This window comes from Triturus cristatus, chromosome 11 (genome assembly GCF_964204655.1).
Source record: "Triturus cristatus chromosome 11, aTriCri1.1, whole genome shotgun sequence".
In the NCBI taxonomy this organism is placed as follows: Eukaryota; Metazoa; Chordata; class Amphibia; order Caudata; family Salamandridae; genus Triturus; species Triturus cristatus.
In genome coordinates, this window is record NC_140594.1 from 1,022,464,993 (window position 1) to 1,022,480,494 (window position 15,502).

Sequence of the window (15,502 nt, forward strand, 5' to 3'; positions counted from 1 at the left end):
CACAATGTAAAGTTCTCCGTGCAGTGGTCAGAACAATAGTAACTTCTGGTCTTATCACTCACTATATTAATGAGTTACTATTGTAATGTGGTGGGGAATATAGTAATCATATTAAACACATCTATTTTGATATCATAGACAACGTTTAGTGTAGATCAATTTAAGGGATGCCATGAGAGATTGGACATTACATCCCATTTAATTCTTGTCTACCCATTGCGAAAGCTCTAGGTATTTCTGGAATTTAATTAAGGTATTTTTAGGCAGTTGTTATCTCTCATTCAGAAGCAACTGCGGCTGAAAAAGATACTGAGTCTGAAGTCTAATTATGCTTTTAAAGAGAACGGCTATGCTTCCACATAGACAGTACGATTGCCAAACTGTTCTTGTCCTGGGAGTCAGTGTGCCTTACAGTCATATTTATGCTCTAACGAGAGTACAAATGATAATTATCATGAACTGCTTTACTCAACCATCAAAATCTTTCACTGCATCCCTTTATTATTTTATCCAAAGGTTAATAGAAAATTGTGGCCTTGCATAGATCATAGGGCATTAGGCAGAGCTCAAAAGTAGATATCCTATTCCCCTTATCTCTGACCCCTCAGAGCAAATGAAAATCGAAAAAGTCTCCGCAACATTATTTTTTGTGTGGTGCCTATCACTGGATACATAGGTACATAACTGAAAAATTGACTTTAATCTCAGTACACATTGTTTGAATACTTGGTAATACCATTTGTAATGCTCTGCAGCATGTCCGTCTTTTTTTAACAATGTGTTTAAGGGTTTTGTGGATCTATTCATCAGAGCATAAGTTCATGATATTGATATCTTGATTTTTTGAGATTTTCAGGAGAGCCATCATTTGTGCACAAAATGCTTCTTTCTTCTTTCTGTCAGCATGGTATATATTATAGTCTTCCCAAATTATGGTTTCATGTTTCTGAGGTGGCATTTCTTGGATTCATAATTTTACACCAATGTCTTCTTTATATGACTGACGGAAAGATTAACCCATTGTTAGACTGGCCTACCCCAAGGAATTTTGAATGATCTTCACTGTTGCTTGAGGTTTGCCATTCTCTGAATATCAATGGATTTGTTTTCAGAATCTTGCTATGAAAAGGGGGTCACCTTTCTGTGGACGAGACAGGAAATGATTTTGAAAAACTAAAAAAGGGTTTTATTTATACTCAAATACTGACGTCCTACAATAAAATACCTTTTGCAATCAAAACATATTCATACAATGTGACACAAGAGCCATTATTTTATTTTATTTTTAAAGTTTTATAGAGTGCGAACCAGACCCAGGCTAGGGTATCAGAGCCCTTTACAGAAGGCATACGGTGAACACATTCAAAAGGAGAACATTGCATATCGAAAGACATACTCCGAAAGTAACGAGGAGTAACAACAATGAGATGACTGGTTTCTATGTAGTAAAACCATTCAAAGTTCGTGTCGGTTTACACGGTTTAGCCATGTTGCCTACAAGACATGAAAGCACCAGACAATTATACATGTGGCACATTTCTCGAAGCCATAAACAGTAGCAGAACAGCTTTTAAATGGGTCCCCAGCTGTCCCTCATCTTGAACAATTGGGATATACTAAAGTATAGGCCTGGAATGAATGAACAATTTTCATTGTTCAAGATGAGCTGCAACAGTTAGTCAACAACAAATAAAGAGACAGAAAAGTGTTTCACTATTACTTTAGTGACCCATGTTTTGCAAGAATGTTGCTATAAAGCATATGTGAAAAGATCCTTTGTGTTAGCTCAATCTGACAACTTCTAGCATTTCACGTTAGAGGTGTGATGTCATGTAAATATTAGGTTATTTGGGTAGTAACGTTATCACAGAAACATAGCTACTGTGCAAAAAGACTGAACATGAACAGCTCTTATTTTTTATTTGGGGCTCCAATTATTGAACAGATTTTGGGGACCGCATTTTACTCCTGAGCGCCAAAGCTCGTAGCGCCACGCACAACCACCTACCTGATTTCGGGACTGCAGGGCTGGGCAGACTCTCCCGGATCCCTCTGCCTCCTTGCTGTTGTTCTCCCCTGCCGCCTCCTGTTACACCGAGGCCGCAGTTGGGGGGGACTACAGTCCCCAGCATACACCCAGCGAACCGCCCACTTGCAGCGGACACCGTGCCCGGAGGCGCTATTTGAACAGAGGCTCCACCCACGTCGCGGGACGCGCGCGGGCGTCGCCGGGCTGAGCCCGGGCAGAGGGCGGGCCGTCTGTGGCCGTCCGGGGCCAGACGAGGCCAGGCTGGGCCACCCCCCTAAGGCAAGTGCATACTTCATGCTCGGATATACCCTTTTCAGCATATCCATTGGTTTACTCTTGCTACTCTTGTGATCCTGCGACTCGCATCAACTTGGAGGCCGGCTGATGAGCACGTTTGAGACTGTGTCCCCTTATTGTTGGATATACACCAAATTGTGACTGAATGGTTGCTGGTCTGCTTCGTGTTCTAATCGCTGTCTGGTGTCTTTGAACTGCCTTTAGCAAATCGATCTGGTTAGAGCTTGTAGTGACTAGCCTGACTTAAGATACATACCCTTTATTAAGTAAAAGAAGAGGGTAGTCGTTGTTCCCTTTTCTGAGCAATCAATCAAATTTAAAATCCATTGTGTTTCATATGCGCTGATTGTAAAAATATTCTAGCATTGTATCTTCAATATTAGGGCAACTAGGTCTATTACAGACAACTTGCAATTGGTTTTTTGAATTAAAATTGTGCCCCATACTGCCAACCTATGGCAAAAAATATTTCCACTATGGATAATTACCTCGTGAAGGTAGTAAGTAAAATCAACAATGACAGAAGGAAATCACTGGGCCGTGAAAATACTACTGACTTAGGTTCCTTGAGTAACGCTGTTAATACTATTTCAAATGTTGCTGCACCTAATGCCTCAGCTACTGAATGTTTGTTAACAGAGTTTTTGGCGTTACCAGAGTCTCCTATAGTATTAGAATGTCCTTTACCTATGTCTGTAGACCCTGACGCCACACCTCTGAACCTGTTGGACGAATCTAGAACCGATCACTTAGCATGCTCCCCTAAAAAAAGGGCAGTAAGGAAATGTGGAAAAACGATACCCAAGCGGGGGGGTGCCCAGCACAAATTAACTTGTGAAGCTACTCCCAAAAATTCCTTCTGCCAAAAGGGAACTATGACTAATAATTGCGGCACTGATACATATATGAGCACAAATAGTATGTCGTGCATTATTAAGGCTTTTGAGGATAAATTAGAGGCTGTTGTTAAACCACTAGTTGACAAAATAGACCTACTATCTGCAGAAGTGCTTAGACTAGGTGGCTCTCTTTCTACAATAATCGATACTCAGAATAAACCACAAGGTGGGATAACGGAGCAACATGGAGGAAATGTACAACTCCCAATAAAGGAGAATACCCTTCCACCTAATCCCATACCAGATAGTCGGATGGTGGATAAAATCATTACATCAAATGTAGTACCATCCAATACAGGTTGGACGACGGTTCAAGCTAAGAAAATTCGTTCTACCAACTTACCCCCACAATGTGAGCCATATGTTATAGTACTCACAAATGTTCCGCCCATAGATACTATGCAGTCTCATGTACAAAACGAATCACATGATTCCCTTAAACGGAAAGTAGTTTCCTGGCTAAACCACAATTGTGGGTTCCCTGTCAACTATTCAGATCAGATATTATCAACTAGACGGGTCCCTTGGATTGGGAGTGCCAGGAAAACTTGCAAAGGTGATTGCATAACCGTTAACTTTAAATATCCCCAACATGCGGCGACTGTACTATTTAGAGCAGCATCATTGGTACTGGGAGAGAATAGTGTGGGTGTACATTCTTTAGGTTATTTCTATCACCATCTAGCTAGGGCTCCGCAGAATAATATTCCAAGCATGTCCCAAAATATTAATCAATGCTTACCATTTCAGATCAACACAAATAATAGGTATTTGGCACTAAGCACCTTGGATCAGAATGACTGACTAATGTCAGCCAATGTGTCAGATGTGGAGACCAAGATAGCAACACAGGGTGGGGACAGGACTTTGACCACATTGGAACCTATCGATGAAATTGATCAAATAAGGATGGAGACCCCTATAATATTATATGATATCCTGATACCTAATTCTATGACAATCGTTGAGCCCCATATAAATCCAAGGACAACTAATGCTATCCTGGGCGAGGATGGGCAATGTGGTATCAAGCATATTGAGAATGGGGGGATAATCACTGCAAAGCCGTCATTACATGAAAATAATGTTTCAAGCAGCACTGCGGATGGTATAGTTGAACTTCCATCTGTCAGACTAACATCATGGAATATAGCAGGGCTAACCAGGAATTTGCAAGATGAAGTTTGGTCCTCCTACATCGAGAATTATGATATTATTCTCCTTCAGGAGACTTGGGCTATAGAAACACCACATAGACTGGGATATAGAACATTCAGTTGCGGCGCAATGCCGTCAGCAAGAGGAAGAGCATCTGGGGGCTTGGTGGTATGGATAAGGGTTACCTTGGAGCTAGATATTACACTACTGCCGATTGCTTCCCCTGATCTAATGGGATTAAAAATAGCAACAAGGGGAAAAGAAATTATATATTTACTAAAGGTATACAACAGACCGCACCCTCTTAATAAAGAATCACAGGTGATAGAACTCCTTGATTCTTTTTTAAATACTTTAAGTCCAAGTAAACAGATAATTGTTGGAGGAGATTTTAATTGTCAATATGAGCCAGTATTGGGCTTGGTACTCTATTTGAAGAACAGGACATAGCTAATAACGTCCTGCCCTTAGAGTCCAATAATATGGTTAAAAATTCTAGAGCAGCTATGCAGAATTTACAAACCTCAGTAAATCATGAATTAAGGGCATGTAATGGCCGTTTTCAGTCTGATAGACCAGCGGCTCCAACATTTGGTAGGGGAAACTATAGGTCACATATAGACTTTTTACTGGTTTCCATGAGTCTATGGTTTCTAATAATAGATTTTAAAATAGACCATAGAATAGAGAGTGATCATTTCCCCCTCCAATTATGGTTACAACCAGAGCCTTTTATATCTAATATAAGCATGGAAGCCATGCTAAATAGCTCTGCTGGAGAACTCCAGGTTTCAAACAATAGGCGTGCTATTAAGTGGCCCTATATCCTGGCCAAGGAAGAAACGATGGCAAATATTTACAACACCTTTGCTGATATATTTGAAGCATGCCAAATGCCTGTTCCAGGCACTCAGGATGTTTTAGATTTACACTATAAACTAGTAGATGCACTGACTCCCCATTTAAGTAAAATCTACAAAAAGGATTCGAGCCAGAAAAATAATCATTTAGCGACAACAAACCAATGGTATAACAAGGATTGTCGTAAAGCCAAGACTGACCTGATCCAGGCTGTAAAATTAAAGAATTTCCAGGGAATTCAAGACAGTAGATTAGCATATAATAAAATATTGGCCCAAGCAAAAAAAGCATGGGACGATGCCCTCTGGGATGACCTTATAAATGCTGCCAACCAGAAAGACCAGGGTACATTCTGGAATCTAATCTCTAAAGGAAACAAAAAAGGCAGATCATCCAGGGACATATACCTCGATGAAAAAACCTGGTGTGATCATTTTTCTAAATTATATTGTAACACCAACGAGGGGATGGTTATGGAGGACCAGGAGACCAATATATTAATTGATAACACCCATTTACATTTTAGCTTAGAAGAAACTGTTGAGGCAGTACAGGCTATTAAAATGGGTAAAGCACCTGGCCCCGATAAAATCCCTGGTGATTTGCTAAAGCATGATGTAGAAATTTGGGGACCCTATATTAACTTTTTATGTAATTCTATAGTGGCTGGGACACCAATTCCTGAATCTTGGAAAGGGGCTGAAATTGTTACAATTTTTAAGAAAGGGGATCGTTACGACCCAGCCAATTACCGCCCTATAAGTTTAATACATCATTTACAAAAAATTTTTGCCAGACACATTTTAAACAGACTTTTAATATGGATAAAAGGGGCACAGATTTTATCTAAATACCAAGCAGGATTTAGGTTAAAAACCAGCACGGTGGATCAGGTATTTAGATTTATGTGTATTTGTTGGAAATATATTAATATAAGAAAGGGAAGTTTGTATGTAGCATTCATTGATCTAAGGGCTGCTTTTGACCTTGTACCCCGTAAACTATTATGGTCCACTCTTAAAGATATGGCAGTTCCTAGCGAGTTACTTAAGGAAATAATTAGACTCCACGCAGGAAATTATGCTAGAGTTAGATGGGGTAAGGGAGGAGAAACTTCAAAGGCTATCCCTGTGGGTCGGCGTGTGCGTCAAGGGTGAGTGTTGGCGCCCACACTCTTTTCTTTATATGTCAACAAAATACCCACCTACCTAAGAGATTGTAAACACGACTCCCCGAAACTAGGAGATGAGGTGATCACCGCATTGCTTTTTGCTGATGATACAAACCACATCTCGCAAACCCCACAGGGTCTACAAAACCTAGTAAACACTTTTAATAACTACTGTGTGGAGAAGGGGTTAGAAATAAACTCATCTAAAACAAAATATATGTCCATAAACCCTCAGAAATCCTTTAGAAAGAATTTGGCCTTAAATAATCAAAAATTGGAATATGTGGAGAGTTTTAATTATCTGGGTATCATGCTGGATAGTATGCCTTATTGGAAGGGGCAACTGGAAAAAAGTAAACTAACTTTGAAACAAAATCTATTGCCTATCCTAAAGGTGCACGGCAGTAGTCAATCTAAAGCAATTACGCCGGCACTAGAACTATTCAAAGCAAAGGCTCAATCGGCAGCATTATATGGTGCTGAGGTATGGGGTTATTCCTGCAACAACACTTTCAGGAAGGAAGAAAATATCTTCATACGCAGGCTACTTAAAATACCATTAAGAACCCCGATAACTCCAGTGCTTATGGATATCAACCTTAAAAGGACTGATCATCAGGCCACATTAAGGCCATTACTCTATTGGGTTAGACTATGGACAACCCCTGAGCTGAGTGATTATAAGAATGGACTGATAGAAATAATTAGGATTGATGAGTACAAAAATATTTTATGGTTAAAACATATTTCCCAGTGGTTCACAAGGCTTGGGTTCTCCCATTTTTGGGAAAACCCTCAGAACATGTCACCACCCTTAAAAAATCTCTTGAAATCTGCTTATTGGGTATATGTTAAGAATGAAGTATCCTCTAGCTCCCTACTAGGTACGTTGACGCAGAGATTCTTGTCCATTAAGGATACTCCCGTATTCGAACAATTTATGGATGAGATAAGACCCCCTTTAGCAAAAACGCTGTATTTACAATTCAGATATGGGGTCCTGCAGGTTTCCGCAAATACTAGTAGCTGGAGGGGCAATGATGATAGAGGATTGTGTACCCTTTGCTCGCAAGAAGCAAAAGAAGATGACGCTCATCTACTGTTTTTCTGCCCAGTTTATAAAAAGCCAAGGGACCGATGGATTAAACCTTTATGTAAAAACATGGGGTTTAGACTTTTTAAAGAGGCAGAACGTACACTTAAGTCAAATACTTCACAACCTATAGTGTTCAGCATAAGTAGATTCCTATTTAATGTATATCTTATAAGGAACCAGATAGGCTGTAAACTGTAACATTCACAGGCTGGTCATACCATTTCCTGGCTTGGTTAGACACTATGAATTTTATCTCTCTCCCCCTTTCTTATATATATTTTAAGAACCTTTTAAAATATTACCTGGCTTTTAATTAACTTATATTGTTTTTAGCATAGCTGAGATAGAATTTATTGTGGTTGATCCCCACATGTATTATCTGGAACTTGGATTGTGTATTGTATATGTTTTAATATTCATGTATGTTGCTTTTATGACAAATATGTCGAAATAAAGCTTGAATTGATGATGATTGATGAACAGATTTGTTTAATTTGATTTGTTACCTGAACAGATTATTCAGGTAAGTTTATTAGCAGGAAATCCATCTTTAGTACAGATTTCCTTCTACTTTTAAAAGTTTTCTGCTGGGAGCATTGTATGTAACAAAGAGATATTTTTTGCTCTTTTTCCTTTTTCCTTGTATTTCATTTTTTATTTGTGGGCTGGTCTCTGGTTGTGTTATTATTAATATTATTATTATTATTATTATTGTTGTTGTTGTTGATGTTTTATTCAATCAATATTTGCAATACGCCCTTGGCTCTCATGCTATCAGCATCCAGGAAGAGTTTTGATATTTAAAAAATGTTGTTCAAAGATTTTGCCTAGTGCCTGGTCTACCGTTGTACACATGGATATTATTGTTATATTTTAGATGACTTTTATTGCATTCACTAGAAAAGCCACATTTTACTGTCTTGCCTTTCATCATCGGCAGAAAGACTAGTCTGGGAATTAGTGGCCACCGGATCACAATGTTCTTACTGGTAAGAAGCTAAGCAAACCAACAGGACTTCCAGAAGATGGCATGCAAGAAAGAAGCTCCTACCAAAAAAGTGACCAGCAAGGAGGAAAAGAATTCTGTTGCCACCACTGGCAAGATCATTGGTATAAAACCTGTTGAAGTCAGAGGATATAAGTAGAATCCACATGAGGTGAGAGAAATGGTTCTTTATTACAATCATCCACTGTCTTAGAAGCACAGTTCTCTCAGCATTCTACTGTGAGCTCCAGATAGGAGATTTCAATGCTTACAAGAAGAAAGGGGGGAGGAAGTAACCATATTGTGGGGAAGGAACAGGAGGCAAAACAAGGGAATAAAATATAAACTAAATGTAGGAAGATTACAACACATCTCCCTTCCTGAGGAAGCTAGAAGTCTGAGTTACTCAACATTTACAAGTATGTCTCCGCTCGGTGTTGGGCCATTTTCAAGTTGGACCACATTCGTGCTTACCTTAACCAATTGCTGAGAAGGTTGGAACTTACCTTGACTACTATATTCCTTGGTGGGCTTTTTCACTAACACAGTGTCCCTACCTTCAAGTTATTCTGCTTCGAACCGTGTTTCTGATCAGTCCAATTCTTATATCTCAACTGGTGTTGTTGGGTTTTCATGAATGTACGACGTTACAACACATACATTTGCAACACATGCCTTTACAATGCAGTTTTTACATCGCAACATCCTTTACAACGCATACATTTACATCGCATGCCATTTCAACAAATTTTTTTAAACTACATTTACAACGCATTCCATTACATCGCATTATACCTTTACAACGCATACCATTACATTGCATTTAAGGTAAGTGTTGGATAGAGTAGGGGAAACAATTACTATTCTAACTCCTTTGGGTGCAACAGTAGGGTAAGTGTCGGATAGTGTAGGGGTACAACGCGTTGTAATGGTATGCGTTGTAATGACATGCAATGTAATGCCTGCGTTGGAGTGACATGCGTTGTAGTGTCATGCGTTGTAGTGACATGCAATGTAATGGCTGCATTGTAGTGACATGCGTTGTAAAGGATGTTGCGATGTGATGACTGCGTTGTAAATGTAGTGCGATGTAATGACCGCGTTGTTAAGGTTGTTTCCCGGTTTTCATGTATTCTTCCCAGCCAATGGTTAATACACTCTTACCCACACTTAACCATAATAGGTTCATCTTAGTGCCTGGTTCTCTTCCCCTCATGGAAACAAATGAATATATACTAGATATATTATTGATTAAAAGTGTGTACCAGGTAGGAATTACCTTAATGGATACTGCAGAACATGCTGAAAAACGAGTTCCCTGTGACCTCGATTTCCTGCAGAGGGCAACAGTAATTGCCCGTTAAAAGATTTAAAATAGTAAAAGCAATGGACAAACGTCCGTGGCTATTGGGCCAGTGATTACCTTATAGAGACAGCGCAACTGCATCCGCCCATATGCCTACTTGAATCCGGTATAAAATTATCAGAAATCGGGTAACTTGAAACTTCGAAGTCCTAAAGAGAGAACAAGAGCCACCAATTAGCCGGAGTCCATAAGGGATCATATAGGCAAGTCTCTGTGCCTAGCAGGGACATGAATTACCTTGCAATGATGGCGCATCAGCATCCATCCATGCCAATGGCTTGAATACGGTAAAGAGGAAAAATGAGAGGTAACAGCAACTGAGGTTAAATAGGGTGCGTTATGTAAGCAAGCACGTCTATTCTCATGTTGGACCTCCATCGGAAGGTTGCTGTGGTAATCAGTGCTTAGATTGACAAGTGAGCATTCTAGTTGAATCGCTTCTGGTGGATGTGTCACTAATAAGCTGCCAGAGCCGAGTAATAGCTGTAATGGCTCAGCTCGGAGAAACACGTCCATGTGGAGACGGTACCGTAGCTTTGGGAGACCACCAGCACACAAGCTGCCCCATACTCAGGTTCCTTTGGCTCACTATAAAGATGGTTGTTCTATCAGTAAATAAGGTTCTCTCCAGAGGTGTCAGCACTCATCCCCTCAAGGGCTGTTCATTCTCTCTGCACCTTGCATAATTTCTCCCTGGAGGATGCACCCTCAAATTGCCATCCAGGAAGCTCAGGAAGGTCTCCTAGGGAGGCAATGTCCTGCCCGGTCGGCTCCTAGGTCCCCCTCCTTCAATGCATCATCCACCTTTATTGGGAGACCTTCAGGGGCTGGTCTCTCATGCCCCCTGTCTTTCCCCTTCTTTGCAGCGGCATGGCCCATTCTTTAAGGTTCCAGCCTCAAGACTTCCCTCCTGGGCAGCCACAGACCGAGTGGTCACGCAGGGCCACTCAGGCAACACCAACAGTTCCAGGTGTAATCTGAACTGCAATTCCTTCCAGGTAGTGTGCTCCAATTAATTCCCTAGTAAACAATCAACAGGCATGGCTGGGGTCATAGCTAACTTAACCCGTTGTGTGCCCATGACGAGCTGGACTCGTCATGGAGCACAGTCGCACTGTGCCTATGACGAGTCCAGCTCGTCATGAGTCATTCCCTGGGGAATGCCTTTAATTAAAAATAGCCTCGGGAGCTGGGGAAGAGCTTCCCCAGCTCCCAAGCCCCCCCCCCTTTCACTGTAATGACGATCGGCGCACACGTTGCGCCGACGTCATTACAGTGAAAGTGAAACTGAAATGAGCCAAGAGGCTCATTTCAGTTTCACTTTCTACGTGCTCAGGGGGCTATCTCAGCCCCCTGAGCACGTAGAAAGACGGGAGAGGTATCGTTGGAAAGGGGAGAATCTCCCCTTTCCAATGGTACTCCTCCCCAGTGGATCCCTGCTTGGAGATCACCACCGGAGGGCGATCCCCAAGCAGGGATCACCCACTAGACACCAGGGAGGGGGGAGCGGCCACTTGGGCAAGGGCCTTTGCTCCCCCCAACTAACGTTGGCACCATTTAGTCTTTTTGCCTCCCCCTGGGTGGCAGATGGGGGCATTAGCCCCCAATCTGCCCCCCGGGGGGGGGGTAAAAAGCCCACTAGACACCAGGGAATTAAAAAAAAAAAAGGGGTGGGGGCTGCCCAAAACGGGCAGGCCCATGCCCCCACCCCCCCCCCCCCCCATTACTACAGTCTTTTTGCCCCCCCCAGAGGGGCAGACAGCCCACTATCCACCAGGTATTTTTTTTGCTCAATTGTTTTTAGGGTGTGGGCTGCCTGAAACGGGCATGCCAATGCCCCACCCTCTCCCCTCACAAAAATGACAGTCTTTCTGCCCCCCAGGAGGCAGATGGGAGCTGTAGCCCCCAATCTGGCCCCCCCTGGGGGGCGCAGAAAGCCCACTAGAACCCATGGATTTTTTTGTTTTATTAGTGTAGGGGTAGGGGCTCCCCAAAATGGGCATGACAATACCACCACCCCACCCCCAGAGAAACTCCAGTCTTTCTGCCCCCCTGGGAGGGTAGTTGGCGGCAGCGGCCCCTGATCTGCCCCCTAGGGGGGACAGAAAGCCCACTAGGCGCCAGCGAGTACGCAGGCTTTGTTTATGCGTGGGGGTGGGGGCTGCCCAAAATGGTCATACCAATGCCCCCACCCCCACAAAAAATAGCCACAGTCTTTCTGCCCCTTTAGGGGCATATCGGGATGAAACCCCCTTCCCGATTCCCCCCCAGGGCGGCAGAAAGCCCACTGGGCTCCGGATTTTTTTAGCAATGTGCATACCTGTGGATTTTGGGCCCTAGCGCAGTTGGCACGTAGGCAAACCTAGCAAACCTGTACATTTTTTAAAACTAGACACCGAGGGGAATCCAGGTTGGGGTGACTTGACTGGCTCTCACCAGGTTCTGTTACCCAGAATCCATTGCAAACCTAAAAATGTGTCCAAAATAACAAATTTTCCTCACATTTCTGTGGTGGAAAGTTCTGGAATCTGCGTGGGTCCACAAAATTCCACCCACCCCGCGTTCCCCAAAGTCTTCCGAGAAAAATGGTACCTCACATTGTGTGGGTCGGCCTACTGCACGCGACAGGTAACGGCGCAAAACGCATCGTGGACACACCTCAATTTCGCAGTGAAAAATGAACTTTTTTTGGCAAAGTGCCTAGCTGTAGTTTTTGAACCCTAGCTCTGCCGGCACCTAGGGAAACCTACTAAACCCACACATTTCTGAAAACTAGACACCCTGGGGATTCCAGGGAGGTATGGCTTGCGTGGATCCCCCAACGTTTCCTTACCCAGAATGCCCTGTAAACCTCAACTTTAGCTGAAAAAAATCACTGGGCTGACACAAATTTCCCACCACCCAGCGTTCCCCCGGGTCTCCCGATAAAAACAGTGCCTCACTCGTGTGGGCCCGCGACAGGCAAGGGCCCAAAACGTAGTGAGGCGACATGAAAATTGCCTATCTCAAAACGACCTGGTTTTGCAAGGGGGGTCACTTGGGTTTTTGGCCCGGTGCTCGGCGGCCACCTAGGGAAACCTACCAAACCCACACATTTCTGAAAACTAGACACCCGGGGGATTCCAGGGAGGTATGGTTTGCATGGATCCCCCAACGTTTCCTTACCCAGAATGCCCTGCAAACCTCAAATTTAGCTGAAAAAATCACCTTTTTCACACATTTTTGTGTGGGAAAGTTGTGGCATCACCGAGCTGACACAAGTTTCCTACCACCCAGCGTTCCCTCAGGTCTCCCAATAAAAACGGTGCCTCACTCGTGTGGGAGGCCCCAGTACCCGCGACAGGCAAGGGCCCAAAACGTAGTGAGGCAACATGAAAATTGCATATCTCAAAACGACCTGGTTTTGCAAGGGGGGTCACTTGGGTTTTTGGCCCAGTGCTCGGCGGCCACCTAGGGAAACCTACCAAACCCACACATTTCTGAAAACTAGACACCCGGGGGATTCCAGGGAGGTATGGCTTGCGTGGATCTCCCAAAGTTTCCTTACCCAGAATGCCCTGCAAACGTCAAATTTAGCTGAAAAAATCACCTTTTTCACACATTTTTGTGTGGGAAAGTTGTTGGCATCACCGGGCTGACACAAATTTCCCACCACCCAGCGTTCCCCCGGGTTTGCCGATAAAAACGGTGCCTCACTCGTGTGGGAGGCCCAAGTACCCGCGACAGGCAAGGGCCCACAACGTAGTGCGCCTCAACAGGCAAGGGTCCTAAACGTAGTGCGCCTCACTACGTTTTGGACCCTTGCCCGTGGCAGGTCCTAAGGCCTCCCACACGAGTGAGGCATCTTAGATTCTCCTGGGTGTCTAGTTTTCAACAATGTATAGGCTTGCTAGGTTTCCCTAGGTGCCGGCAGAGCTATGGTTCAAAAACTACAGCTAGGCACTTTGCCAAAAAAGGGTCATTTTTCACAGCGAAATTGAGGTGTGTCCACGTTACGTTTTGCGCCGTTTCCTGTCGCGGGCACTAGGCCAACCCACACAAGTGAGGTACCATTTTTCTCGGAAGACTTTGGGGAACGCGGGGTGGGTGGAAATTTGTGGATTCATGCAGATTCCAGAACTTTCCACCGGAGAAATATGGGGAAAATGTGTTTTTTTTGGCAATTTTTTACGTTTGCAAGGGATTCTGGGTATCAGAACCTGGTGGGAGGCAGTCAAGTCTCCCCATCCTGGATTCCCCTGGGTGTCTAGTTTTAAAAAATGTATAGGTTTGCTAGGTTTCCCTAGGTGCCGGCAGAGCTATGGTTCAAAAACTACAGCTAGGCACTTTGCCAAAAAAGGGTCATTTTTCGCTACAAAATTGAGGTGTGTCCACGTTACGTTTTGCGCCGTTTCCTGTCGCGGGCACTAGGCTGACCCACACAAGTGAGGCACCATTTTTCTCGGAAGACTTTGGGGAACGCGGGGTGGGTGGAAATTTGTGGATCCAGGAAGATTCCAGAACTTTCCACCAGAGAAATGTAGAGAAAATGCGTTTTTTTGGCAATTTTTTAGGTTTGCAAGGGATTCTGGGTAACAGAACCTGGTGGGAGGCAGTCAAGTCACCACATCTTGGATTCCCCTGGGTGTCTAGTTTTCAAAAATGTATAGGTTTGCTAGGTTTCCCTAGGTGTCGGCAGAGCTATGGTTCAAAAACTACAGCTAGGCACTTTGCCAAAAAAGGGTCATTTTTCGCTACAAAATTGAGGTGTGTCCACGTTACGTTTTGCGCCGTTTCCTATCGCGGGCACTAGGCTGACCCACACAAGTGAGGCACCATTTTTCTCCGAAGACTTTGTGGAACGCGGGGTGGGTGGAAATTTGTGGATCCACGAAGATTCCAGAACTTTCCACCAGAGAAATGTAGGGAAAATGCGTTTTTTTGGCAATTTTTTAGGTTTGCAAGGGATTCTGGGTAGCAGAACCTGGTGGGAGGCAGTCAAGTCACCCCATCTTGGATTCCCCTGGGTGTCTAGTTTTCAAAAATGTATAGGTTTGCTAGGTTTCCCTAGGTGTCAGCAGAGCTATGGTTCAAAAACTACAGCTAGGCACTTTGCCAAAAAAGGGTCATTTTTCGCTACAAAATTGAGGTGTGTCCACCTTACGTTTTGCGCCGTTTCCTGTCGCGGGCACTAGGCTGACCCACACAAGTGAGGCACCATTTTTCTCGGAAGACTTTGGGGAACGCGGGGTAGGTGGAAATTTGTGGATCCAGGAAGATTCCAGAACTTTCCACCAGAGAAATGTAGGGAAAATGCGTTTTTTTGGCACTTTTTTAGGTTTGCAAGGGATTCTGGGTAACAGAACCTGGTGGGAGGCAGTCAAGTCACCCAATCTTGGATTCCCCTGGGTGTCTTGTTTTCAAAAATGTATAGGTTTGCTAGGTTTCCCTAGGTGTCGGCAGAGCTATGGTTCAAAAACTACAGCTAGGCACTTTGCCAAAAAAGGGTCATTTTTCACAGCGAAATTGAGGTGTGTCCACGTTGCGTTTTGTGCCGTTTCCTGTCACGGGCACTAGGCCGACCCACACAAGTGAGGTACCATTTTTCTCTGAAGACTTTGGGGAACACTGGGTGGGTGGAAATTTGGGGATCCAAGTAGA